The sequence below is a fragment of the Triturus cristatus genome, chromosome 5_2 (genome assembly GCF_964204655.1).
Source record: "Triturus cristatus chromosome 5_2, aTriCri1.1, whole genome shotgun sequence".
NCBI classification, from domain to species: domain Eukaryota; kingdom Metazoa; phylum Chordata; class Amphibia; order Caudata; family Salamandridae; genus Triturus; species Triturus cristatus.
The window spans coordinates 580,877,235-580,903,482 of NC_140588.1; the positions used below are offsets into that span (position 1 = coordinate 580,877,235).

At 43.5% G+C, this 26,248-nt stretch overlaps 1 long non-coding RNA gene across 1 annotated transcript in view; it reads right to left on the reverse strand.

Moving 5' to 3' along the window:
• Window positions 1-10,135: 10,135 nt before the first annotated feature.
• The window catches only part of LOC146829033 (uncharacterized), a 216,147-nt gene continuing 200,034 nt past the window's right edge, over window positions 10,136-26,248 (reverse strand). The window contains exons 3-4 of the long non-coding RNA XR_014961899.1: window positions 17,575-17,664; window positions 10,136-10,564 (exon numbers count right to left, since the gene is read on the reverse strand). This is a non-coding gene — a long non-coding RNA (uncharacterized LOC146829033). The remainder of the gene's footprint in view (window positions 10,565-17,574; window positions 17,665-26,248) is intronic.

Here is a 26,248-nt window from a genome sequence, read left to right on the forward strand (position 1 = left end):
GATGTGGGCGGTTTCTGCATTGTTCGGATGCTGCCAGCGGCCCAGTGGGTGCCTGAGTGGCCTATCTGGAGGCAGATGGGTGTCCATTACCTCCCTTATATCAACGGGCATAGGTGTCACTCCCTTTCTCTTGCTGGGCTGGCCCATTCATGTATACATATTGAGCGGGGGAGGGGCCTGAGCAGAAGTGGTCTTGCTTGTTTTCTGGTGTGTTTCACCAGTGTAAACAAATCAGTGCCTTTTTTTTACCCCCCCTCATCCCATTTTTTGAATAAAATGTTGCGGAAGCCGTGTTTTGCGGAAAGGCAGTATGCAAATGTGGGCCACTTTTTTTAGACTGCCCGGGACGATTTTTAATCCCAATCCAACCCTGCTTGTGATGCTAAGTGCCAATGCCAACTGAAAGCTTCAAGATGGCCCCAAAAAAAAAGGTGCTACCAAGAAAGTGGCCAGTGATAAGAAGAAGGAGCTTACCACCACTGGTATGTCAACCCACACCTTTTTCAGGAAAAAAACCTGTGCCTGCCGCACCGGCCTCCTAAGAGCAAGCTGGGAGGAGCGGTCCCGCATCAGCGGACCCACCCCAACCTAAGACCAAACCCATGTGGGGAGTGGTTGTCACCTAATGGTTAGGGCGGTTGACCTCAAATCTGGGGAACAGTGTTCAAGTCTTGCCAACGGCGCTCAACATCCTGTGATCCTGGGCAAATCACGTAATCTTCCTGTGCCTAACAAAAAAATAATAATAATGTGTTCGTCTGTAACAAAACTGGGGTTCATGTAAGGTGTTCTGCTACCCGATAACTTCGGGTCATGTTCGCGCTATATAAACTCTGAAAAAAAAAATGTTTGTCACAGAGGTAGCCAGTCTAATCACATCAACGCCGACAAGCAGTGCTATTGAAGTTGACTTTCATTTTCACAAACTAGTACCCAACTCAGATAAGTGGCCAACAACAATAGCTGAAACCACCAATAGTAGTTCCTCCCAAAGTAGGTGCAGTTCAGGAGATTGAGCTTCATGCTGAGGAAGTACAGGAAGCTGCTCTTTCAGAAAATCCATTGCATTCCAGATCTCCAGCAAGAAAAAGGAGTGTTACTGAATCATCTTCTTCTCCATGACCCCATCTGATGATCTAGAGAACACTTGGATCCTCCCTAAGTCTGAGAGTGAGACACACCACGAGAGGCTATGGAAAAGGAAGGTTCCTGAAATCCTTAGACTTATGGACATAGATGAGGAGGATGACGACGAGCCAGTCATCAGGGATGTTAGCCCAGCCCCAGTGGAGACCGACTTTACCCCATCCCAAACTGTTGTGAGGGATGTGGCACCGCATATACCACCACTGCCAGTTGCCATATTTGCAAACTCCCGGCAACGACCTACATCCACAACCACTTCAGTAGAAGTAGGTCCTGTGGAGTGTCAAACGTCAAAACACCCACCTACTGCCAGTTCATTTGACATTAGCAGTGGCACCAGCGTCAGAAAGTGAAAATCCCAAGTTTTAGACTTCTTTACGGTTAGAAAGAAGGAGGTGAACATTACCATATGCTCCATTTGAGGAGCAAGTGTTAGTCGGAGTTAGCTTGGTACAAACTATGGTACTGGAGGTCAAACAACCCATTTGAGAAAACACTACACAATTCACTGGGAGGTGCACCTCTATCCCCAAAAATCTGCAAGTGTTATTAGTGAAGGGGTGAAAGACTGAGCTGGGAATTTGATCCGATCACGGTGGGAGGTGGAGAAGAGGAAGACAGTTTTGTTACCCAAAGCAGCCTTGTCCCCAGCAGTGCAGTAGTATTGCCCACACCAGCAATATCACAATGGCACGAGACTCAGGTTGAGACACCAAGGCAAGAGAGTACAGTGACTGCCCTGCTGAAAAGCACATTGAGCCTACCACTGTCTACTCTCAAGAACTCACCTGCATTAGTGGCACCAGAAAAGAAACAAGCATTGGCATAGCCAATAGGTCTCACCTTTGGAACCTTTTAAGTATTTAGTTATGCAGTACAATATCCTTGGTGCAACAACATCAGCTGTTGCATGTCTAAACACTTATAAGGTTCCAAAGGCGAGACCTATTGGCTATGCCAATGCTTGTTTGAAAGTAGAAGTCAGCCGCCTCTGTCTCCAGCTCCCCTGGGTGTATGACAGAAAAATAGAGACCTTATCTCTCTCTTTCGCTCACTCTTTTTCTGTCAGATAAAGACAGCGAGTGAATGGAAAGAGAGGGGAAGGGAGTGTAAATGGTTTGACCATATATGCCTGGGCTGCGGTTGCTTCCCAGTCCGCCAATGCCATGGCCCAACAACAGAGGACGATGACGAGAGCACTGGATTCATCGCAGTCTAAGAGACTGCACACATTATCTCAACACACATTTCCCTTTCACTTTAACTTTCTCGGAACACAATCGAGTTCAGAGCCTAAGTGCATTTGGAAGAGGCGAGAGTTCGCTCCGTTCTCAGTTTTTTTTTTGGAAGAGTCAACAATACTGTTTTTCTATAGGAAACCCTGCTTTCCCTTCTTCCTTCCTGCAGCAGTCAATGCTAGGCAACACGCTGCATTTCAAGAGGCCAGCCCACCCTCGAGAAGTCTGTTTGGCCTCGTGCTTCTCCCGCACTGCCTGTTGCTCCCTCACACTCTGCTGAATGGGGATGTTGTGATACTGTGTGCCAGGAGTTTGACTTGCAGTGGGGCTTTCTTCAAACAACACGACCCCTGACAGCCCAGCTGCAGCCCCGGTTGGGATGGCCAGCCCCCACAGGCTCGCTCTCTTTCTTCTCTTTCATCTAGGAGGCGGGCCGGGGGCAGGGCCATGGCGCCATCAACACCTGTTTCGTGAAGCTGACACCACGCATTTATCATCATTTCTGCAAATCATACCTGACCTGAGTAGGCGAGGCTCGCAGGAACCACTTCAAAGGGCCAAAGGATTAGCACAAAACGCCACGCAAGCCGCATGGAGGAGAACTGCAGAGTTGTGACAGTGGTATGGGAGTGCGAATATCTGTTACAACGCTGCCTCTCCTATTAATCTGATTTTAAACAACCATTTGTAATTTCAATAACAGCACTTCAGCGCCTCGTCAGGGGTAGTAAGTGCTATGTAAATTCAATTTCAATTCAACCAGTAAAATGCATTATTAGTCGAATTTATTATAAATTGGAAATTGACCCCTTTAAATTCATGATAAATGAACCCGTCAGTGGACCAACCCTGAGACTGAATGGTGTATGGCCTCCATCCATGGGCATGTTGCTGTTAGCAGCCACAAGGTGGCAGCACATCCCTAGTTCTGGATGGGGAAAGCCACACACAGCGTTTCCCTTGAGAGAGCGAGTAGGAGGAGCACCATCTGTTTGAAAGTTAATTACAAACAGATGGTTTGTTAGCTCGCTCCCGCAAGGGAATCGGCAAACGTGCACGTGTTGCCATTGAAAGCAATGCAATGAGTGCACGTTTTTTGCAGAAAAACCAAATCGATTTCAAGAGGTCTCCTTCTATGCAGCACATGCGCGTTGTGTAGGTGAGACCAAAAAATCAAGGCTACTATTCTTGGCATGTTTAGGCAGGAGGGGCAGTATGAACGGAACCACCTAACGGCATATTTGTACAACGCAAAGCTGGCTAAAATGTTAGCGCTGGACTCCTTCCCTTTTTAGGTCGAGCATTCGAGGTCTCTTGTATATACTTTAGTATATACTTATATGTGTATGTACTTTGTGGGCTCTGGAGATCAGCCCTAGGACTTGTCTGCTTCCGCTTAAGGACTTTTTTCTGATCAACTGCCTCTATTTAACTGTCTTGATAGAAAACGACCAATAGAGGTCAGTAAAATACCAGAATTACTTTCTGCAGAGGGACTTTCTTTTTTTAAATTTTTCTGGCAACTACCTCTATTTAACTTTCTTTTTAGAAAACGGCCAGCAGAGGTCAGTAAATTACCAGAATCACTTTAGCATCCTCTAGATTCCAGTCCATAGAAATTGTCTTGCACGAGCACCTGTAGACAATAATATTCTTTTCAAATCTTGTATTCTCAGTGATATGACCACTGAAGGCCCTGATTTTATATTAAAAATAGAGAGTTGGACCATACCATTTCCCGCTGAAAGGCAATATTTCTCTCCATGTGTTCCCATACCTGGTGTGTCACGCAGTTTGGTGCTTACTTTCCCTCTATGTTGAAGAACAGTAAATGTTTCAGTACCCAGGCTAATTTGCTGCATAGCTAAATTTAAGATCCCAAAGGCGAGACCGATTGCATTGCAAATGCTTGGTATTTTGTGGAAGGGGTGGGTTTTCTTGAATTTGTGGCAGCCACCTGTCCGAAATGGAAGGTTCCCAAAAGGTCCAATTTTGCCAGAGTTGCTTTTTCAGCGCTACATCGCGATGTGCTGGTATTGCTTGGACAAGCTTTGTAGCAGAGTGCTGTAGAAACTATCCTCCTGACGACAAACATATGGACCAGTTGCCAAGCCACTGATTACATGTTTATCACCACACACTGGATCTCTTTTGTTAGGGTTAGAAAAAAGATATCTGCAGGTGTTGACACTGCTGAGATTTTTAATGGCACTCGGAAGCATGCAACAGTAGCCATGTTAACCATGGAGAAATCCCATATTACTGCAAACATTTTGGAAGACTTTAACAACAAGGTTTCTGAATGGTTGTGACCAAGAGGTCTTGACATTGTGTTTGTTGCCACAGGCAATGGCAGTATATAGTTAAGGCCATGGCCAATGGTGGTTATTTCAGGGTCCTGTGTTTGGAGCACTGCATCAACATCATTGTACAGGACTTTCTCAAAAACAGAAGGCCAGGTAAGCAACTTACTGTCCACCTGCAGAAGAATCTGCATTCATTTAAGCCATTTATTTAAAACCTGGAAGCAGCTGAGGGTCATTCAGCATGATAATAGAATACCTGTGAAAGCACTCATACAGGAGGTGCCAACACGTTGGAACTTGACTTCTTACATGTTGCTACATATGTTTGAGCAGTACAGACCAATCAATGAACATGTCATGCAAAGAGGGGATGCAACTGTGAAAGGCATGATCATTGAGATGGCCCAATAGGGCCTAGTCAAATGCTTGACAGAGATGCTGCTTCTTTTTGAGGTGTTCACACGGGAAGTCAGCAAGGAGGACAGTGCCATGGGCCAAGCTATCCCGTTGTTGCACATGCTACAGGAACAGCTAAAGGAGGTGTCGATAATGTACGCAGGTGTGGAGGAAAAAAAGATGCGTAGGAGTTGGTGGAGAGCTTAATCCTTCGCTTATCTGTTAATACAAGGGTGAAAAGAAACATTGTGTCACCCAAACATTAAATCTGTGCCACAATTCTTGATCCACAGTACAAACCATTAATGTCTACTTTCATTCCATTTTCAGATGAGGATGTTGCAAACTACAAAACATCGATTGCTGAGCAAGCCAGTGTACTAGAAAAAGAACGGATGGGAATTAGAGGTCCACTCCTCCAGGACACAAGTTCTGTAGTGCAGCCATCAACCTCAGAGCATGGGGGCAGTGCTGTTGCCTCATAGCAGCCCAAACCAACAAGAACACCAGCAAAAACAGGAACAGAAACATCAGTCCAAAATCTGCATATGATTGTTTTCTAACAGCAGGGCTTATAAGTCCAGTGCGGAAGCAAAGGGAAAAGAGGCCGAGCAAGGTGGAGCACCAATGACCATTGAGTGGATGGTCTAGGCCTATCTGGATGACCCAACGGAGGTCTATCTTGATCAAAACCCATTGCTCTATTTGTATGAGAAGAGGCACCAATGGGCAGCTTTCAGAAGGCAGACAATAAACTATCTGGCATTCCTGGTAGCCGGTGTCTCAGCTGAGCGTGTTTTCAGTCCAGTCTCTCGCCCCAAAAGTGGAGAAATGAACCATGATTAAAATGAATCAGCACTTTATACCACCGGATTACTCCATACCTTAAGTACGATAGGGGGAAGATGAGGGAGACTCAGGTCATGGAAGTAGTTAGCTGTACTACTTCTGGGCGAACAACTTGAGTTTACTTCCATAACTATTAGGCCTGGGTCACCAACCATAGAACTTTCTCTCTCTATCACTGATCTGCTTTGACGCCCAAAAAGAAAAGATATTGCTAGGGGAACATTATTTTTTTTAATGTATTTATGTCTAGCTGCCTAATACAGACCCACCGTCTTAAACACATTTTATTGCCGGATTGGAGTTGCACCAGTGTGCAGTGACGAAGTCCCCCCAAACTCTTTTCCCTCATGGGAATTGGAGATACATCTCTGTGCCTGCCTCCATCCCGTGCCTATCTATCCTTTCCTAGATTATTCCCCTAGTCAGACTGCCCTATATTATTTGACTTACAAAACTTGCCAATGTCTGTTTCATGAAGCAATGGATCGTCAATATACCACGGTTACATTGCCTGAATTAGAGGAACAGGTAAATGGTATGCATTACACGCTGAGTGATTGTTGTTTGTGAGTGTGTTGAGATGATTCATGTGGTGGCAGGCTGTAACACTGGGTGTCTGTTTATCTGTAACTATTAAGCTTGGTTGTGTATGTGATGATTTACAATGTTGGTGGCCGAATGGTGGCGGTTGTCATTTTTTTCCTAAAGGTGATTTTTCCCTTCCTCTTTTACACTTAGTGAGATTTGTTTGCTGGGTTCAGAGTGCTTTGTTTTCTAGTTCACAGTCCTCAAAGACATGACCAGTCCCTTTAGCTAACAACAAACACAAATCTAGGTTACACAAAAAAAACTACTCAATGTCTCTTGCTATTCATTAACAGCATTGCACTACAGGTCGATCTCTCTCATTTGAGTGAGGACTGGAGTTGAACATATAGTTATTCGGAATCAGGAGGATGATGGAAGGACTCGGGATGCGTGACTACTTCATCAACTGCCAGAAGGAGCAAATTATCATCAGCTTCACAGAAACCCAACATGGTGATGGTGAATAGAGGCCTACTCAACTCTGTGGACTGGGGAGAGTTGCATTAGTGACTTGATTTTAGGAAATGCAATGTTTCTGAGTGTGTGTGATGGCTGGCTCTAATTTGAAACTATGTGGTGGTGGTGTTTGGATGAGGAGCCTGTTGTAGGTAACTAAAGACAGACATGTGGTGATTATCACATTATGCCCTAGCTAGGATACATATATTATGATGATGATCATGACAGTTGTGAGTTTGATCAGCCCGATACATGAGGCCACTTGTCTGAGACTGTTAGTTGTTTTAATTGCTCTCCCATAATTGTTCGCACATCAGTGAATAAATGAATGATTGCAAAGGACTACTCTCTCTTGCTCTACCTCTGAGTGTTCTTGGTGAACTCTCATGAAGTTTCCCTTCTGTCCTTCCCCATGCTGAGTCTACAATATCATTTTTCTTTTACAATCTGCAGGCCTTCTCTCTCCTGCACAAAAGGCAAAAGCACCATAACACTGAAGCTTACCTTACTAGTTGGCAATACAGTATCATTTTTATTTCAATAATAATCATTTCTTAGAACTGTATGTGTTGTGTGCTTCACTCCTACATAATTTGAATTTACTATTTTCAAACCTAGATGATGGAACATTTAGACATAGTAAAACCTGGGTCTCTCTGGGGCTATCGGACTGTTTCCATTTCATTTAATTTAACTGTGTCTCATCTCATAGTCATCCCTTAATTTTCTTTTCCTCCCACAATAGATTGATGATCACTGGCTGCTCATTGCAGAGATGACTATTGTCTGTGTAGTGTTTGTCTTTGTCATACCTTTCCCCAAATCCTCTCTCCCATCCATTCATCAAACCCCTAATCCTCTTCCTCCAAGCTGTGTGATTTTTTGAGGTGTGACTTAATAACTTACACCATTATTGATCACACACTTGGTAAAGTCAACACCAACTCAGGGTCGGCAGCTCTAAGTAAAGCTCATTTTGGCCACAATTACCCACCCACGGATGAAAACAGTGTTCGATATTTTCTGAAGAACATCATTGCCAGCATCATCATTCAATGAACTACAGCAGAGGCACCCTGAATATTTCAATTATGTGAGGACGAGGTCAGGGAATAAACTGTAAAGAACAACAAAACTTCCTACACCTATCTCATTCAATATTAGGCGCTATGTCCATATGATAAGGCAAAACCCACAGTCAACAGTGTACAAAAATAGATCCATTCATTTATTTAATAATCTTTTCATTTTTTCATTTTCAGAAAGACATATACATGTATTTTTTAGACTGTATATTGATATATAATACACATTACATCACAGTAATAAGATAAAATTATAACTTATCTTCAACAACCCACACCATGATGACATAAATAAAAAACACACATACAAAATACAATACAAAAACTGAGACACTGAACATCAGAAATAGCTAAGGGAAGAAAGTGTTGTTATTAAAAACAATAAACCATAAAATTATACACAAGACCAGCGCCAACGCGCGTTTCGGAGATCCTATATAGCTTATAAAGGCTCCTTCTTCAGGGCGTGTATGATAGGTCTTTCAAAGGGCAACAACTACAAGACATAACTTCATGTCCAACGTCATACGGTGAGGGTACAAATTCAATATTGACAACCGTAGGTTTGGAAGAAGGGCTTTAAATGGAAGCACCAGACATAGGGCAACTTCACTTGATGTATTTGTTATTTGAAAAGAACCAACTAAGTTGACAGAAAGGTAAAGGCGATATAGGGGCCAGGAGTAGATACCGGCCTATAGCGCGTCTAAGTTGAGCTGTATGCTGCGGACCCCGGAGGCTGATTTTCTGGACTTTCCGTCATTCTTTGCCCTTGTAGATTCTATGAAGGATCTCTAGCTTTCAAACTCGAGTGGATGATTTACGCGTACGGACCTTACATTGGGAATTGCTCCATTATTAATCTGCCCAAACATAGAGCGTGTCACCTGCAATATTGACATTGTGACACCCGATATCTATATCCTGTCACACTTCTACGGGTCTGCACAGCTCAACTTAGACGCGCTATATGGTTTATTGTTTTTAATAACAACACTTTCTTCCCTTAGCTATTTCTGATGTACAGTGTCTCAGTTTTTGTATTGTATTTTGTATATGTGTTTTTTATTTATGTCATCATGGTGTGGGTTGTTGAAGATAAGTTATAATGTTATCTTATTACTGTGATGTAATATGTATTATATGTATCAATATACAGTCTAAAAAATACATGTATATGTCTTTCTGAAAATGAAAAAATGAAAAAAATATTAAATAAATGAATGGATCTATTTTGGTACACTGTTGACTGTGGGTTTTGCCTTATCATATGGACATAGCGCCTAATATTGAATGAGATAGGTGTAGGAAGTTTTGTTGTTCTTTACAGCATCATCATTCAGGCATTGTGTTGCGTCAAAGCTTACCCTTGTCCATTTCAGAGTTTGAGTTTGCTTCATTTTATAACTTTTACTAGCTTACCATTGTTCTGAATAATTCAATTTAGCATTGCTTATTATATTTTCTCTATTGTCTCTCTTCACGTGTAGTAGTAGTCTAATCTGGTGACTGCCTCAATTGTTTGTAAAGCTTTCATATAATAATAAATAATCCATTAGCTCTGTTTTTATTTCAATTTAGTTAGTTCCTTGCGATGAATAGTCCTTATCCTACAGTTTGAGTTCACCTAGGAGGCAGTGGGACCTCGTCTCTGATGCCTTCTCTACTATCACCACCATTGCACTTCAGCAAACCATGCAACCCTGCTTCATCTATTCAGGTAAGAGAACTGTGGAGCATTGTTGTACTGCAATATAGACAATGAAAAATCACCCCTCCCCTCCTTAGGGGTCAATATAGTTGCAGACTGCGGAGACTAGGAGGAGAGTACTAGGACAAGGGTACTACATAACTAATTTGTTATACACTATCATCGGATTTTAAAAACAGGCTGCGGCAAAGGCAGCAGTGCAAAGTAAGCCACCCCAAAAAAGATTTAAATCATAATGTAAATTTATGAAATATTTATACCCCTATCAATATAAACTAAACGCACAATTGGCCCACCCCTCTCCCCAAGCAAATCTTCCCGTCCCCAACCAATGTCCCAAAAGAAAGTTGTGTCCAAACTGAAGTAAGGCCCAAAATTAAATTGTACATAAAAAATCCAAATGACGCAACTCCCACATTCCCACCCTCTCACCCACCCAAAAAACGATTAAAAAAGGGGCAGAAGAGGGCACTAAAGACGGGTCAGGAGCTTCTTTAGGTGCCCTTCCATCAGTGCCTGCCTGGCTTCAGAGCGCACCTGCCTCTGTATAACACAGCTCTGAAATGAGTAGAAATAGTTAGGAATGGGCAGCAGGCGGCTGCCATTGGACTGTGGCACTAGAGGACTGCAGGCACTGGGATCTGGCTGGGGCGCTGTGCATCGGCAGCTGTTGCTGCCTCCTCCTCCTCCAAGATCACCAGCCGCTGGTATTGTTCCCTGATGCCTTCTGTTTCCTCTGCTGCATCTGGGCTGCTATCTCCTGCCTGTCAGGACCAGGAGAATTAGCTGCAACAAGAAAGAAAAAAGACAGATTGTAAACAATGCTCTTAGAAAAACACATACTGTAGTGGCACAGTAGCAGTACATTTGCTAGTATCCTCGGGGAATTCAATTTTGATGTGATTAGAGTTTTAGACATTATGCACTATGGAGTACCCAAGAATTCTTCTCTCTCTGGCTGTGCTAAATTAATGAATGCATGCTAGCTCAGCTGGCGCCCTAGTCATACTCGAGTTACTTTGCTACTGTCTGCAGGTGTGGCAGCTGTAATAAATCATATTTCTATGCCCATGCTCTGACCAAAATGCCTTTCAATTTTACCCTGACTACAAGGCAGATGAATACTATGAATGAGATACATCACGTGAGCTACTACAAAATCAATCATGCAGCCATCCGTCTGTCTGCCATAAGTAGACAGTGGGAAAAGTGATGCACTACAGTACAGGGAAAGGATTAAGGAACAGGATTTTGCATTTGGCACACTGATCACAGACTAATCCAGCCACAAAAGTCAAGACACTTACTCTTAGTCCCACTTTACTCCCTGGCATCACCCTCCGGCACCACAATTTGAAATTACATTTTTACAACAAAACAGATTTGCTTGGCACTAAGGAAACAAATTATTAACTTACTCTAATGAGGTGAGTTAAAGGGATTAGGTCGGGTATGTAGATATTTTACTGATCATCACGTGCCTAAGATTTGGCTAGTTGTGAGTCACTGGTTGGCAAATGTTGAAAGGGGAAAATGTGGACAGACGTAATCCGTTATGGAAGCCATAATAAAATATATCACTTGGCCAGTAGAATGTGGTGCATCTGGGGTGACGTGGGTCCCATGCTCTCCATGCCACTGGAGTCAAGCTATCCTGGCTGATGAGGGTTGAAAGCCCGAAACCGGTCCTAGGCTGGAATGGCATGGTGAGCATAAAACGATGGATTTAGCCCCAGATCTCTGTACTGGGGTAATTTATGACATTATTCTGCATTCTGTCCATCAATTGTTCTTTTTGCATTTGTCACCCCAGGTGGGACGGGTATGCCCAGACGTGGGTCCCGTGCTCTCCGTGCCACTTGAGTCAAGCTATCCTGGCTGATGAGGGCTGAAAGTCTGAAACCGGTCCTAGGGTGCTTGTTTCCAGTCCAGGAAAGACCTGGCTTGGCAGTTCGGGCTGGACTGTTCCAATTGGGCGCAGGGACAAGACTGATTTGCATATGGCTGGGTCCAAACTGAAATGGCATGGTGAGCAAAAAAACAATGGATATTTATATAGCGCGTAGCTACCCGGAGGCCTCCTAGCGCTTAAAGACGGCAATTAGAGCAAAAAAGAAAGGGTCATTGGAAAGCTGAGGGAAAAAGGTAGGTTTTAAGATGTATGCGGAAGAGACCAATGTTGGGTTCGCTACGGAGCGTGAGGGGGAGAGTGTTCCACAGATTGGACGCATTTAGAATGAAGGACCGTCCGCCCCATTTTGCTCTACGGACTTTTGGGGGCGCGGTAAGGAAGGTGTTACTGGACCGAAGGGCCCTAGTCGGTTGGTAAGGTACGATCAAGCATTGAAGAATTTGTGGGCCATGTTTCCAAAAAGCTTTGTGTGCTAGACACATGGCCTTAAACTGAATCCTAGCACGGATGGGCAGCCAGTGTAGGGACCTCAGGGCGGGTTTGGCTGACTGTCTGCGAGGGATCTGTGCCAGGTGACGTGCCGCACAGTTTTGGATCACCTGTAGTTTATTTAATGTGGATTGGGGAGCGCCAAGATAGAGTGCGTTCCCGTAGTCTAGGCGGGATAAGATTAGTGCCTGGACCATGATTCTCCCGGCTTGAAAAGGAAGTAGGGGGAGAATTTTTCTGATCAGGCGTAACAGACCGAAACATATGGCTGAGAGCTTCGTGGTCTGATAGTTGAAGCTGAGAGTATTATCAAGCCAAATGCCTAGACTTTTGATTTGGTGCTTTGGAGGTGGCAAAGGTCCCATGCAAGGGGGCCAAGAGATGGGGGAAGAGGGCGAGGGTGACTTTCCCAGGAACATGAGTTCGGATTTTTCCCCATTTAATTTGAGGTGTGAACGGTGTATTCAATGTGCGACTGCCTCTAGACAGAGGCGAAGAGTGTCCGATGAACCCTCCGGATGGTTAAGGGCCACCACTAGCTGGGTATCATCGGCATTGGTGATTATTTTGATGCCGAAGGGAAGTACTACCTCAGCTAGGGGGGCCATATAAGAGTTAAAGAGGGTGGGACTAAGAGAGGATCCCTGGGGGACCCCGCACTTAAGAGGCCATTGCTTGGAGGTGGTTGTCCCTTCAAATACCTGATAACAGCGGTCCTCTAAGAAGGATTGAAACCAGGTATGGGCATTTTTCCTGATCCCCAGGTTGGAAAGCCTATCGAGCAGAATGTTGTGGTTAACAGTGTCAAAGGCGGCACTGAGGTCGAGCAGAATGATAGCTGCTGATCCGCCCTGGTCAAGAAGTTTCCTGGCCTCTTCCGTAACAGCCAGTAGTGCAGTTTCTGTACCTAGCTGAGGACGGAAGCCTGTTTGAGAGATATGCAGTAAGTTGTTAGATTCAAGGTAATTAACTAAAATGGAATTGATGTGGCGTTCGGTCAATTTGCTCAGCCACGGAAGAAGGGAAATGGGTCGATAGTTGGCCAGGTTTGAAGGGTCCAGATTAGGTTTTTTCAAAAGCGCTCTGACCTGGGCGCATTTCCACGCGTGGGGAACTCTACCAGAGATGATAGAAGAGTTCAGTATATTCACAATGACCGGGCCAACCATGTGTAAGACCAGGGCTAATTGCTGCGGGGGGGCAGGGTCAGTAGGGGAGCCAGATGTAACACTGGAGCAAAGAGTGTCCAGAGTTTTAGTGTCAAGCAGGGGGAAATTCTCCAGGGTTTTTGACGACTTTGAACTAGGACTGGGGTCTGAAAAGTCGGACACATAGGGCGAAAATGACTGGCATATGATCTGAATTTTTTGGTTAAAAAATTCTGCCAGCTTGTTGCAGTGGAGGGAGTGGTCCTTGATTTTAAGAGGTTCAGTAGGAACAGATGAGAGGGATTTGGCAATTTTGAAAATTTCCCTGGGAGCAGAGGCGGCGGCATTAATCTTCTCCGCATAGAAGCGTGTTTGGGTGGATTTGATCTCTGATTTATAATGTTTTATTGCTTCTTTATAATCATGTTTCCTGTCAGCCTCATAGTTCTGTCTCCAGCTTCTTTCTAGGCGTCTACATGATTGCTTTAGTTTTCTCAGACTAGGGGTGTACCAGGGCGCCGATTTCTCCCTAACTTTTTTTTGTGCTGGAACCTTAGGCAGAAATGAATCTAGCGAGTTACAGATCCAAAAATTAAATTTATCATTCGCTAGCTCAGGGTTGGGGTCATAGGTAGGTTTGCTGATGGCTAATTTAGTGGACCAAGTAGTGGTCGAGAGCTTAGCCCATTGTCTCTGCAGTGTGTTTATCGGTGGCTGGGGGGGGGTGGAGTGCGCGGGCTCCCAGACCATAGGCACTAAGAAGTGGTCAGACCACGGGAGTGGGATGGGAGTAGCCACATACAGATTATGTACATTGCTAAAAACAGGGTCAAGAAGGTGGCCTTTATCATGGGTTGGACACGGACTCTTTTGAATAATTTGTAAGGCAGAGAGGCCAGTAGCCAACTCTATAGTAGTGGGGTTCGAGACATCGTCCAGATGAATGTTTAGGTCACCGAGCATGGTAAAGTTAGAGAGATTTATAGCTCGTTCTGCCACAAATGATGGGAGGGACGAGAGAAATTGACCCAAGGGGCCGGGAGGTCGGTAGATCAGAAGGCCGGAAAAGGTGCATATAGGGGAGAATTCCAAGGTGAACTGCATGCTTTCGCAGTCGGGAAGGCCGTCTGAGGGGAAGCTGCGGCAGCTTATAAATGCTTTATATATTATATCTAAGCCTCCGCCTTTGGCAGTTTTCCGGTCCAACCTGCAAATACGGTAGTCCAGAGGAAGAGTCTGGACAATATCCGGTGCAGAGTTGTCGTGGAGCCAGGTTTCAGTTAAAAATAAGACGTCAGGTTGACGATCTTCTAGAAGAAGATGAAGTTCTGTGGAGTGTCTGGGCAAGGAGCGGCAGTTTAGCAAAAGTAGCGTGAGAGGTGGGGAGGGCGTATGTAATTTTTTGAGAGGGGATAGCAGTGAAAAGTGACAAGAGGAACAGGTGTATTGCGTGGCAGGATTAATAGAGTGGGCGCACTTAACGGGTGTGGGGCCCCTAAGAGCTTTAAGACGATGTCCACTATAACGGATACTGGGGTTGCCACCGTCAAGGGTTCTGGCCCCTGGTCCCGGTCGGTCGCGGACGGGCGCAGACGGGCTTGCCTTTGGCGCGCCCGCTGTGCGCGTCTGCTGCGCGACTGTGAGTGCATCTAGATAAGTGCCGGGTCAACGCGAGCGAGGAGCGCTGATTGGCTGACTGTGGAACCGGAAGTAACCTGCCCAAGGAGTGTCTCCGGCCAGCCCTCCGCTCAATGGCACAAACCAAGTCGGACCGGGGCTTCGGAGCACTCTGTGCAGGAGGTGAGTTAAAGTGCAAGGAGCAAGGCACATGAATAACAATTTAGCAGCACAGTAAATGAAACGTATTAAAATGGTTAAAAACGGCCCATATGGGGTAGATTCTGAGTATTAAAAAAGATTAGTTACAACAGCTAGCGGCAGCACCTCTTCAGTTCAGGCTCTGCGCGCGTCCGCTGCGCGACTGTGAGTGCATCTAGATAAGTGCCGGGTCAGCGCGAGCGAGGAGCGCTGATTGGCTGACTGTGGAACCGGAAGTAACCTGCCCAAGGAGTGTCTCCGGCCGGCCCTCCGCTCAATGGCACAAGCCAAGTCGGACCGGGGCTTCGGAGCACTCTGTGCAGGAGGTGAGTTAGAGGTGCAAGGAGCAAGGCACACGAATAACAATTTAGCAGCACAGTAAATGAAACATATTAAAATGGTTAAAAACGGCCCATATGGGGTAGATTCTGAGTATTAAAAAAGATTAGTTACAACAGCTAGCGGCAGCACCTCTTCAGTTCAGGCTCTGCGCGCGTCCGCTGCGCGACTGTGAGTGCATCTAGATAAGTGCCGGGTCAGCGCGAGCGAGGAGCGCTGATTGGCTGACTGTGGAACCGGAAGTAACCTGCCCAAGGAGTGTCTCCGGCCAGCCCTCCGCTCAATGGCACAAGCCAAGTCGGACCGGGGCTTCGGAGCACTCTGTGCAGGAGGTGAGTTAAAGTGCAAGGAGCAAGGCACACGAATAACAATTTAGCAGCACAGTAAATGAAACGTATTAAAATGGTTAAAAACGGCCCATATGGGGTAGATTCTGAGTATTAAAAAAGATTAGTTACAACAGCTAGCGGCAGCACCTCTTCAGTTCAGGCTCTGCGCGCGTCCGCTGCGCGACTGTGAGTGCATCTAGATAAGTGCCGGGTCAGCGCGAGCGAGGAGCGCTGATTGGCTGACTGTGGAACCGGAAGTAACCTGCCCAAGGAGTGTCTCCGGCCAGCCCTCCGCTCAATGGCACAAGCCAAGTCGGACCGGGGCTTCGGAGCACTCTGTGCAGGAGGTGAGTTAAAGTGCAAGCAGCAAGGCACACGAATAACAATTTAGCAGCACAGTAAATGAAACGTATTAAAATGGTTAAAAACGGCCCATATGGGGTAGATTCTGAGTATTAAAAAAGATTAGTTACAACAGCTAGCGGCAGCACCTCTTCAGTTAGGGCTCTGCGCGCGTCCGCTGCGCGACTGTGAGTGCATCTAGATAAGTGCCGGGTCAGCGCGAGCGAGGAGCGCTGATTGGCTGACTGTGGAACCGGAAGTAACCTGCCCAAGGAGTGTCTCCGGCCAGCCCTCCGCTCAATGGCACAAACCAAGTCGGACCGGGGCTTCGGAGCACTCTGTGCAGGAGGTGAGTTAAAGTGCAAGGAGCAAGGCACACGAATAACAATTTAGCAGCACAGTAAATGAAACGTATTAAAATGGTTAAAAACGGCCCATATGGGGTAGATTCTGAGTATTAAAAAAGATTAGTTACAACAGCTAGCGGCAGCACCTCTTCAGTTCAGGCTCTGCGCGCGAATGCAGAATAATGTATGACATTATTCTGCATTCTGTCCATCAATTGTACTTTTTCCATCTGCTTGGCTGGCGCATTCACTGCTGGCCCCAGCACTGGTGGTCGGTGCAGATACAAAAAACATTACACATTTTTTAGAAGCCAAATACATTTCCCCCTATTATCTTTTATAGCAAAATACAACCACAATACATCACTACAATTCAGTTAAAGTATCTTCTATCAAAAATATCACGTTGGACATTTTGTTGGTGGCAATTTTTGAAAAGACAGGTAGTCAAGACAAGTAGTAACATTCTGTAATGGAGTGGCAGAGCTATTGCTGAATGTGAGTTTTTGAAAAGAAATAAAAGGGTGGAAAACTGGACCAATGGTCTTGGTTGGCAAATGCACGGTCATCATCAACTGCTGGCATACTATAATAAATAATACATACACAACATTGGGACATCCAACATGACCACGGCAACTCTCTCATTTTACTGGTTGAGCATGAGCAAGTAAAAGAAAGTCTTTTCATCTTAACAAACATGCGTAGAATACCTTACTTGAGCATGCAAACTTCAGGGCACAGTAATAGTATGTGATCAGTAGGTTCTCTGAGTCTTACAGTACCACCACTAGGCAGTCCACAAGATATATAGGGGGAGAGGGAAAGCTGACTGACAAAGCAGAAGAAAGGAAGCTACAGAGAGACTAATACAAAGACAGTTTGAAGTAAAGTACAGAAACTTGAAATATAGAAAATATTTAAATAGGATAATGCATAGATAACAAAAATTTTGAAAAAGATGGATCAAAGAGGATTTGGAATTTTTGGGGGGGATGGGCGAAATAATTCAAAATAAGGATTGGTAAAAGTTTGGGAAATAAATATTAATGTTAACAACAGGCGGACTTACTGGGGCCAGCAGAGCCATCAGCCACGGAACTTTGGGAGGCACTTCTAGCTCCCTCACCCGCCTCATCAGCGCTTTTCTTGCCCCTGAATGCTAATGTAAAACATAAAGACAAGAAAATGAAAAATAAATGGTGGCAAATAAATAAACTCTCCAAAAATAGTTTTTGGCAGGAAAAGGCAAGCGCAATAAAATTGAAGTTTTCTAAATCAGATCGACTGATAGTATTGTGGACCGTCCTATTCCAAATTTCCTAAACCTACCTAATCCTTTTACAAATTTACTAAACTAGATTTGGAATTACTAATAAGTTGCAGCAAATGATGTTTGCTTCCCATCTCATTCACAATCTCTCAACCCCCTTTGACAGGCCAATTCACTAAGTCTGAATTTTTCGTTATATAGATGGACTCATGCATACACATCACTGGGAACCTGCTTGACACTGTACGAGCTACAAAACAATACAGTCTCTAAGAAGTGAGAGAACTTGCTAACTCACTTATACTAACTACAACTATCTTAATGACAGAACAAAGGAGGCTCTGCATTACTTCTTAAATAATCAGCCCAAGCGTGCGCCAACAAGTACGATTAGGTAGCGCCGAGCACCCATCTAGAATAACAAGCACATAAGATTTGTAAACTTAACTTACCTGAGTGTGAGCAGTATGCTTGCCATTTGGGAAACATTTTTAGTAAAGAATACAGGTAATAATATTAATTACTCACTGAACCCCGTAACCTCAACACCTAGCAGGTGCAGCAGGCCCTGATCTCAGTCTACGACATCAGATCACCGATGCCTCTGCCGTTTCAGGGTGCGCTGGACTCCAGAGCAACGGTGCACTGCCCAGTGCATGTCCTCTCACCACTGCTGACACTTACAGAATCCATAACCACTACCAGGCCTGCCGCCTGCTGCCAGGGGGAGGGGTTGCGACGCTGGACATAAAACACTAGCGCTGCCACCTCCACCTCTGAAAATAGGGCATGGGCTGCACCCCTTCCTGTTGCCCATTCCGCGAGTAAAACACAAGGAGATGATGGACGGAGTGCTGAAACCTTTCATACACTCCCCCCTCCAGTCAAAGATCTGGGTTGAATCCATCATCGTGCTCTAGCTCACTTTGCCACCTCAGTTCAGACACAGCTATATACAAATCAGTCTTGACCCTGTTCCCATTCTGCAAGGAAGAAGGCTGCTTCCCGCCTAATTTTGGCACCCTGCTCTGCCATTGCACTGGGGGGTAAGAGAGAAATAAGAGAAACTGGAAAAAGAAGAAAGGAAGGGAAAAAAAACGGAAGCAAAGCAAAAAAAAGTACAAAACACATTTTTATTTGAAAACACATAAAAAAAACACACACAAAGACAAAAGGTAAGATAATAAATAGAAATGCGGGAAAATAAGTGTTAGAAGGGAATAATTAAACAACTTCAGAAAGGATTGAAAAAGTAGGCCCCAGCGCCATAAATGGACTGAAAATAAGATGCCCTCCCCATGCGAACTGCATGGTGCAGTTCGTGCGAGATTTCTGTGTGTGAACGCAGTTCACATTGACCTATACGTAAATGTCACACGGATGGGGAACTCACATCGGGTGCCACCAGCGCTGAAACCAGCCTTGCTCTAAACTCTTTAACTTGCTAAAATGGGCCAAAAAATTGGTGTTTCTCGCCACAAATATGTAAGTAATAAACAAATTTATATGAAGAGTGCGGCATTCTCACACATGCACACCCTTCAAGTGGTCCTTTACAATATCCAAACCTGGATGAAGGAATTTTCCTCAAGTTCTTCTCTACTAAGCAAACAAAATACGACAAAGTTAACCTGCTGAGACATCTAAATATTGCAGAATATTCTCCCGCTCTTTCACCTACTCTCACCCCTTGGAATCACATTGGAGTCCTTCCTACAATACCTCATGTAACCAAATACCTAAAATGTTAAATTTTCACCTACAGGTTCTGAAAAAAATATATAAACACTCTTGAAAACTAACGTCCTGTAAACTGCAGCTCTCACTCAAATTCTTTGAAGTCTGGACTTCATTAATATCATTCTGGCAACCCCCTAAACCCCATCTCCACCTGTCCTCACACCTCTCAAATCTGTCTTTTGTGCCATAGCCAGATTTCTATCCTTGAAATTTGTCCACATCCCTCCAAAACAAATTGAGCTACCAGCGGTTCTAATCGAGGTCAGAATCAAATTTAAACTGGGCCTATTGAGATCAAAATCAAATTTTAACAGGGCATTGTATACAGAGCAGTCCAGTCAAGATCCCCACCTTTCCTTGCCAATCCACTAAATATGTATGGTGGTACGTGAAACCTCAGTAGCAATGACAGCATTCTTGTGAAAATCCCCGTATACAGCAACTACCATGTCTTGCATCAGTCATTCTCCAGAACTTCCTCTCTCCTGAGCGCTTGACCTGCCTAAATGAGGATCTTCACTACTTCTTCCATCTTCTAAAGTCTCATCTTTTTAGACTGTAACTGACTCATTGATTCTGTTGTAATGTAGTTTTGGATGTATTTAACTTCCCTTACTCTATCTTACTCTTAAAATGTTCATTTGGATAGTTGGGTTCTCTCTCCGCACCTACTACTAAACTTCCACCACAGCCTTCTCATCTTCCTATTCTCTTTTAAAAAAAATATTTTTATTTAGTGCATGATTACAATGTTGCAAATAGCGCATCAACATTCAATCAGTTTAGGAGTACAAAGCATATGTCACACATGCTGGTAGCATATACCAACTATTCAAACAACCTGTTATAAAAATAATTAATAAAAAATCAGCAACTTTTCATCATGCACACATTTTTCAAGTTTCCTACCCCATCTCCCACCCCTCCCACCCCGGGGTTAGGCACACACTTGAATATAATTGATGTCAGAAAAGTTAAGCCAGAGATTGCTTTGAGCCCAATACTACCTCTCGAGCCATCTTGTCAAAGGTTCCCAAATCTTTAAACCTTTCGAGCGGGACCGTGTACCACTTTTTTCATAGATGGCTTTTTTAAAGTTATAGTTTGCCACTAATCGTGTTAGCCATTGGTGATAACCGGGGGGGGTGGATCAAGCCAGTATGAGGCTAGGCAAAGTCGGTATATCGCCATGCCTATGAAAACCAAATACTCTCCCGGCTTGCCTTAGATCTCCTGATCTACCCCAAGGCAAATCAGGGAGGAAGAAAGAAGAACATGCTTCTCTAATACTTCTTTTAAAAAAATTGCGATCTCAAGTTTTAAGTTCCTTAATATGTCTCAAGAGGCAAACATGTGATTAAGATCCGCCTGATACAAAGAGCATCAGGGACAAAAAGTCCCTCTCCCCGTCCCCCATTTCGCAATCCTTTTTCGGAGTATAATACAGCGAAAAGCAGGATTTATAATACTGGGCTTGCAGCCACGCCGGAATTAACAGACTTTGTGCTAGCTCAGTTGAGTGGAAGAATAGAACTTTGGAGATATCAATTTCCTCTTTCCACTTCCTGGCCCGTGTTGCCAAATCATCCGGCATTAATAAGTTAAAAAATTATACACGGTTGCAATAGATGGATGCTTCTTTCTCAAATTGTCTATAATAGAATTATTAATAAATCCTGATGGGCCGCCACATTTTCTCCTTCAAAAATCACGTATTTGCAGGTATTTATAAAAATCTTTACAATCCAAATCGTATCTTTTTTAAAGATTTTTGAAAGAACTATATCAGATAAAGAGTATAGATCGCCGAGTTTAGACAGACCCTTATTTTGCCACTTTTCAATTAATGAGTCTTTAAAGATTTCGGGCAGGTTTGGGTTGTTATGAATCGGTGTATAATGATTCAAGCGACCCAATCCTAACATTTTGCTGACCACTTTCATAATTTTAAACCCAGCAGCCAGCATCTTAAAACGTACCTTTTTATAGTGGGAGTCATTTAGGAACCTCCAGATCCATCCCCATGCACCTTTACCCATTATGAGTTCTATAGGTGTGGGTATATCTTTCAAAATGTTATCTCTTGGCTTATCTGATAAAAGGGTGAGGTTGTGCAAAAGAGTGGTAGCCCAATAATAAAGTCTTATGTTTGGAAGCGCCAGCCCACCCCTTTCCTTTGGTAGAGAAAGATACTTATAAGCTCTTCTAGGTTTAACATAAGCCCATATAAATCGCGAGAACAGGTCTTCGATCCTTTTCAGACACATATTACTAAACTCTAACGGGATGGCTCTTATAAGGTACAAAGATTTAGGAAAATAGAGCATTTTAATTATATTGCATCTACCAATTATAGAAAGATGCAAGTTGGGTTTAATTTTATCAATCAAGGGGTCAATTTTACTCTCAACTATCTTTTCAACGCTGGCCATAGCAACTACACCAAGATACGTAGCCTTTTCTACCTGTCTAGTGTTGACACCCTTATTAACATTCTTGCAAATTATCTGGGTTTTGGATCTGTTAAGGGAGTATCCAGATAAGCATCCAAGCCTCTGCTTCAACCTCAGCCATAGATATTCTAGGATTAGCAGTCACCAAGGCAATGTCGTCGGCATAGGCCTGTACTTTCGTTTCCCAACCATGTGAAATAATAGGACTTATTTTTCGATTGTCTTCCAAATACGTAAAAAGGGGTCTATATACAGTGCAAAAAAGAGAGGTGAGCTCGGACATCCCTGGCGGGTACCTATAGTTATTTTAAAAGTATCGGTTAATGTGCCATTTAAAAATAATTTTGCGGTGGGTTGATAATATAGCATCTTAAATGCCTGTATAAATCCCTGGCTTATTCCAACCCTTGACAGTAGAATAAGTGCCATTGGATCTCTAGAAATGTGGGCGGCATCGAACAATGAAATAGTCCGCCTAATATGATCTATTGTACCACGTCCAGGTATAAATCCATGTTGCCTAGGAGATATTACTTTATGTATTACCCCTGCTAATCGAACCGCTAATATTTTGGAATACATGTTACTGTCCGCATTTATCAGAGTTATAGGGCGATAAGAGGCAGGGTCTAGCACCGATTTATGCTTTTTTTTTTAAATAATGAAATTCTTTTGGTTCCCACTGTATACTGTAGGCCTGTGACATAAGCGTCAGAGAGATGAGTTGAAGTTTTTTTTTTTTTTTTTATGGCTCTCTAATGCAGTTTTATCCATATGACTAAGGATCGTCTGATATATTGTAGTTAGCGTAATCTTATCTGACACATCTTCCACGCCGTTTGGTACATGCACATCACTCAAACTTCTAACGGTTACAGGACTCTCTTCCTCCATAAAGTCAGTTGGCTCATTCTCATCATAGTCGCTCTCTGCCTCCTCTAAGCTGAGCTGTTTAGAGTATTGTGTGACTAAATCCTCACACGAAGAAGCTGAGTTTTCTGAAACAGAAAAAAAATCCACAGATTCAGCCTCTGCAGCCGCCACAGACATTGAGCTACCAGGCACTAAAGGGGAAGATTTCTCCGTTATAGTAACACCAGCCAAATTCAACGTGGAGCCTTCTTTCTCTACAGTATTACGCAGTGCTGCTGAATTCACATCATCACTATAAATCCTTGTGTCAGACTGTTTAACATTCTGCTGCTGCGGGTCTGCCATTAAATCTTCCCGGTGAGATTCTTGCTGAGCTTTTAAAGCTTTCGAAGCCTGACCCCTTTGTTTTTGCTCTGAGGCCGTGAATAATGCAGTAATCGTCTGCTTCGCTTTAACCGGAGTCCCCTTTACATTCTTCTTAGTACCGTTTATAGCTTTCTCACCTTGATCGATATGAGTAGTTGGCACCTCGCAGTCTGTAACAGCCTCCTGTCCACGCTGCTTTCGAGTAGTTTTAGGAGCCCTCGTGCATCTCAGCAGGTTCTCTAGCCGGGCGCTGTCGAAATCCTGCTGCTGCTTGCTTCGTAACAGCCCAGCTACACCTGTGTAAGTAACCGCCCACCAGGCTCGACGAAGTTTCAGCAGCGCTCTAACTGCCTCCAACATGCGGGTATTTTTTCCTTTCCTCTTCACCGTAATCACTAAGTTTCGGCGTCCTAGGCAGGTTTTTCCAAAAAGTCTCGCTCCTTATTTACTCAAATAGAAGCTCCAAGCTTCAAAAAGAACAGCCAGCTGCTAAGCGGAATCATCCGCTAGTGCAATCCTTTGATGTCAGCGAGGGAGGCTTCAGCTCACACGTCCAGCACAATCGGCGGCCCGTGCGCCATCTTGCCACTGCATTAGAGAGCCATAAAATTCAAAATTCATGCCGGAAGTTACAGGGCTCAATTCGGAAGTTAGCTAAGGCACAGGCAGATTTCGGGGAGAGATTCACAGAGGTGGAGACTAGAATTTCCAACATCGAGGACGAGCTGGTTAAGCAAAAAGCGATAACAGAAACCTTAAGTGCCAATAAGGAGGATTTATTATGGAAAATGGCTGATTTTGAAAACCGTGCTCGTCGCAACAATTTACGATTAATGCAGATTCCTGAAGGGAAAGAAGGCCAAGATCCGCGCAAATATATAGTGGAACTTTTTCAACTGGCTTTTCCGACTTTGAATAAATGGAACTGGGAGCATGAAATTGATCGAGCTCATAGGTTTCCTTTTCATCTTCGACCTGATCAGAATCCTACTAAGACTAAACCAAGACCTTTCATTGTAGCTTTTAACAGCTTTCGCGCTAGAGAAGATGTATACATGAGTACTCAACCTAATAGGAAATCTATGACGGAGGGTTTTTCTTTTTTTGCCACACCTGATTACTCCAAATATACAATGGATAGTCGATGGCAATTGCGACAGCTGGTCCATTTATATAAAAAAAAGGGCGCTCAAGCCTATATTATGAACCCAGCAAAACTTAAGGTGGTTTATAAGGAAAAAACTTGCTTCTTTACAAATGTTGAGACAGCCAACGAATATTTACACTCTTTGAAGGATTCTTAATTTTTTCTTTCTTAGATTTTTGAAAATCAGGAAATTTCTTTGTGTATTCTTTTTTGGAGTCACTAGAGCTAGCAGTACTAATTAAGGCATTACTGATTTATAACTTTTTTGAGTTATGTATCCTGATATGTAATTTGGATAATCCTTGTTTTTTTTTTCCTTTGGTGAAGGTAGGGGGGGGTAATTAGCTCGGAACCATCGATAGGACCATCAGTCCTGAAGCCTCATTAAGGGGGGGTAGGTTGGAGTTGTTAATTGAGGGAGGGGTAGAGGAGGGGTTTGGGGAGGGAAGGAGAAGGTGGTGGGCACTAGGGGTAGTAAGGGTTAAAAGGGGAAAAACCATGGTAAATTATGATGGCGACGGTCAAGCGGAATTATATAGTGGCTGGAACATTAGCTTATGTAGTATAACAAACTCTTTATTTATTATGAGTGGTTATGATTTGAGCATTTTACAAGTTACCCTGTATGGCGCGTAATACTAAAATATGCTCATTTAATGTATCTGGGCTTAATCAATTTAATAAAAGAAGGAGAATTGCAGCTGAAATTCGCTTTATTCAACCTGACATTTTGTGTTTGCAAGAAACTCATCTAGCATGGAATAATAGGAAACTTGTTGCTGATTTAGGATATGTTTTAATTTCTGCGACACAACAAACTAATAATACCAGAGGTGTAATGATCCTATCAAAACCAGGCTACTGTGAGGCAATTCGTAGCTTGACGGATAAATGGGGTAGATGGGCGATCTCAGAACTAAAAGTGGGAAATGGATTTTTCACCTTATGTTCAGTTTATGGATCTAATACTGATGAAGCTGAGGTTTTGGAAAAATTGAATATAGAACTAGCAAAATGGTGATCTCCCTTAATTATTTGTGGCGACCTTAATATCAATTTAAGTAATGTCGAACTCGCTGCTGGTTTAGATAATTATAGAGGTCGTAAGCCACGAGTTTTTAAAGCCTTATATGACTTGGTTACCGATCATGGATTGCTGGATATATGGAGTAAAAAACACCCGATATCCCCAGGCTATACTCACTATTCTGCTCCTCATAAGAAATTTGTCCGCTTGGATTACTTTTTTATGTCTACATCTATTCATAGCGGGACTAAGATTCAGATATTTCCCAGAGTCACTTCTGATCACTCCCCGATATTAATTGAGGTCTCAATCTCGGAAGAGATATATAGAGTAAGAAATTTTTCATATGACAGGAAACTGTGTTTGGATGAACAATATAAAACTTATATGAATAATTGGATATTAGACTTCTTTAATATTAATATTGGGTCCGCTAACATTTTAAGTGTATGGGATACTTTCAAGGCTTGCTTCAGAGGGGAGACGATAAGCTATGGGTTATATAATCAAAATAAAATACGATCTGATATGCTAGAACAATATAATAAATTAAGAACTGCGGAGATGGAGCTAATTAATGAAATAGGGAAGGAGATTAATCTATCTAGTATACTTGAGGCAGAGGCTAAAATTGCACGGTGTCGCATGAGTATAACCGAAATTTGGACTCAAGAGATTGCAAAAAAATATTTAGTTCATAAACGTCATATTTATGAATACGGAGAAACCATCGGCCGGTCTTTGGCTTTGCGCCTAAAAATGAATTCCACCTCGCGTTCTATCCCTAAAATACAAGATCAGAAAGGGGTGATGTATGAAGAACCGGGGGAAATATTAAATATATTCCAACAATTTTATACTGACTTA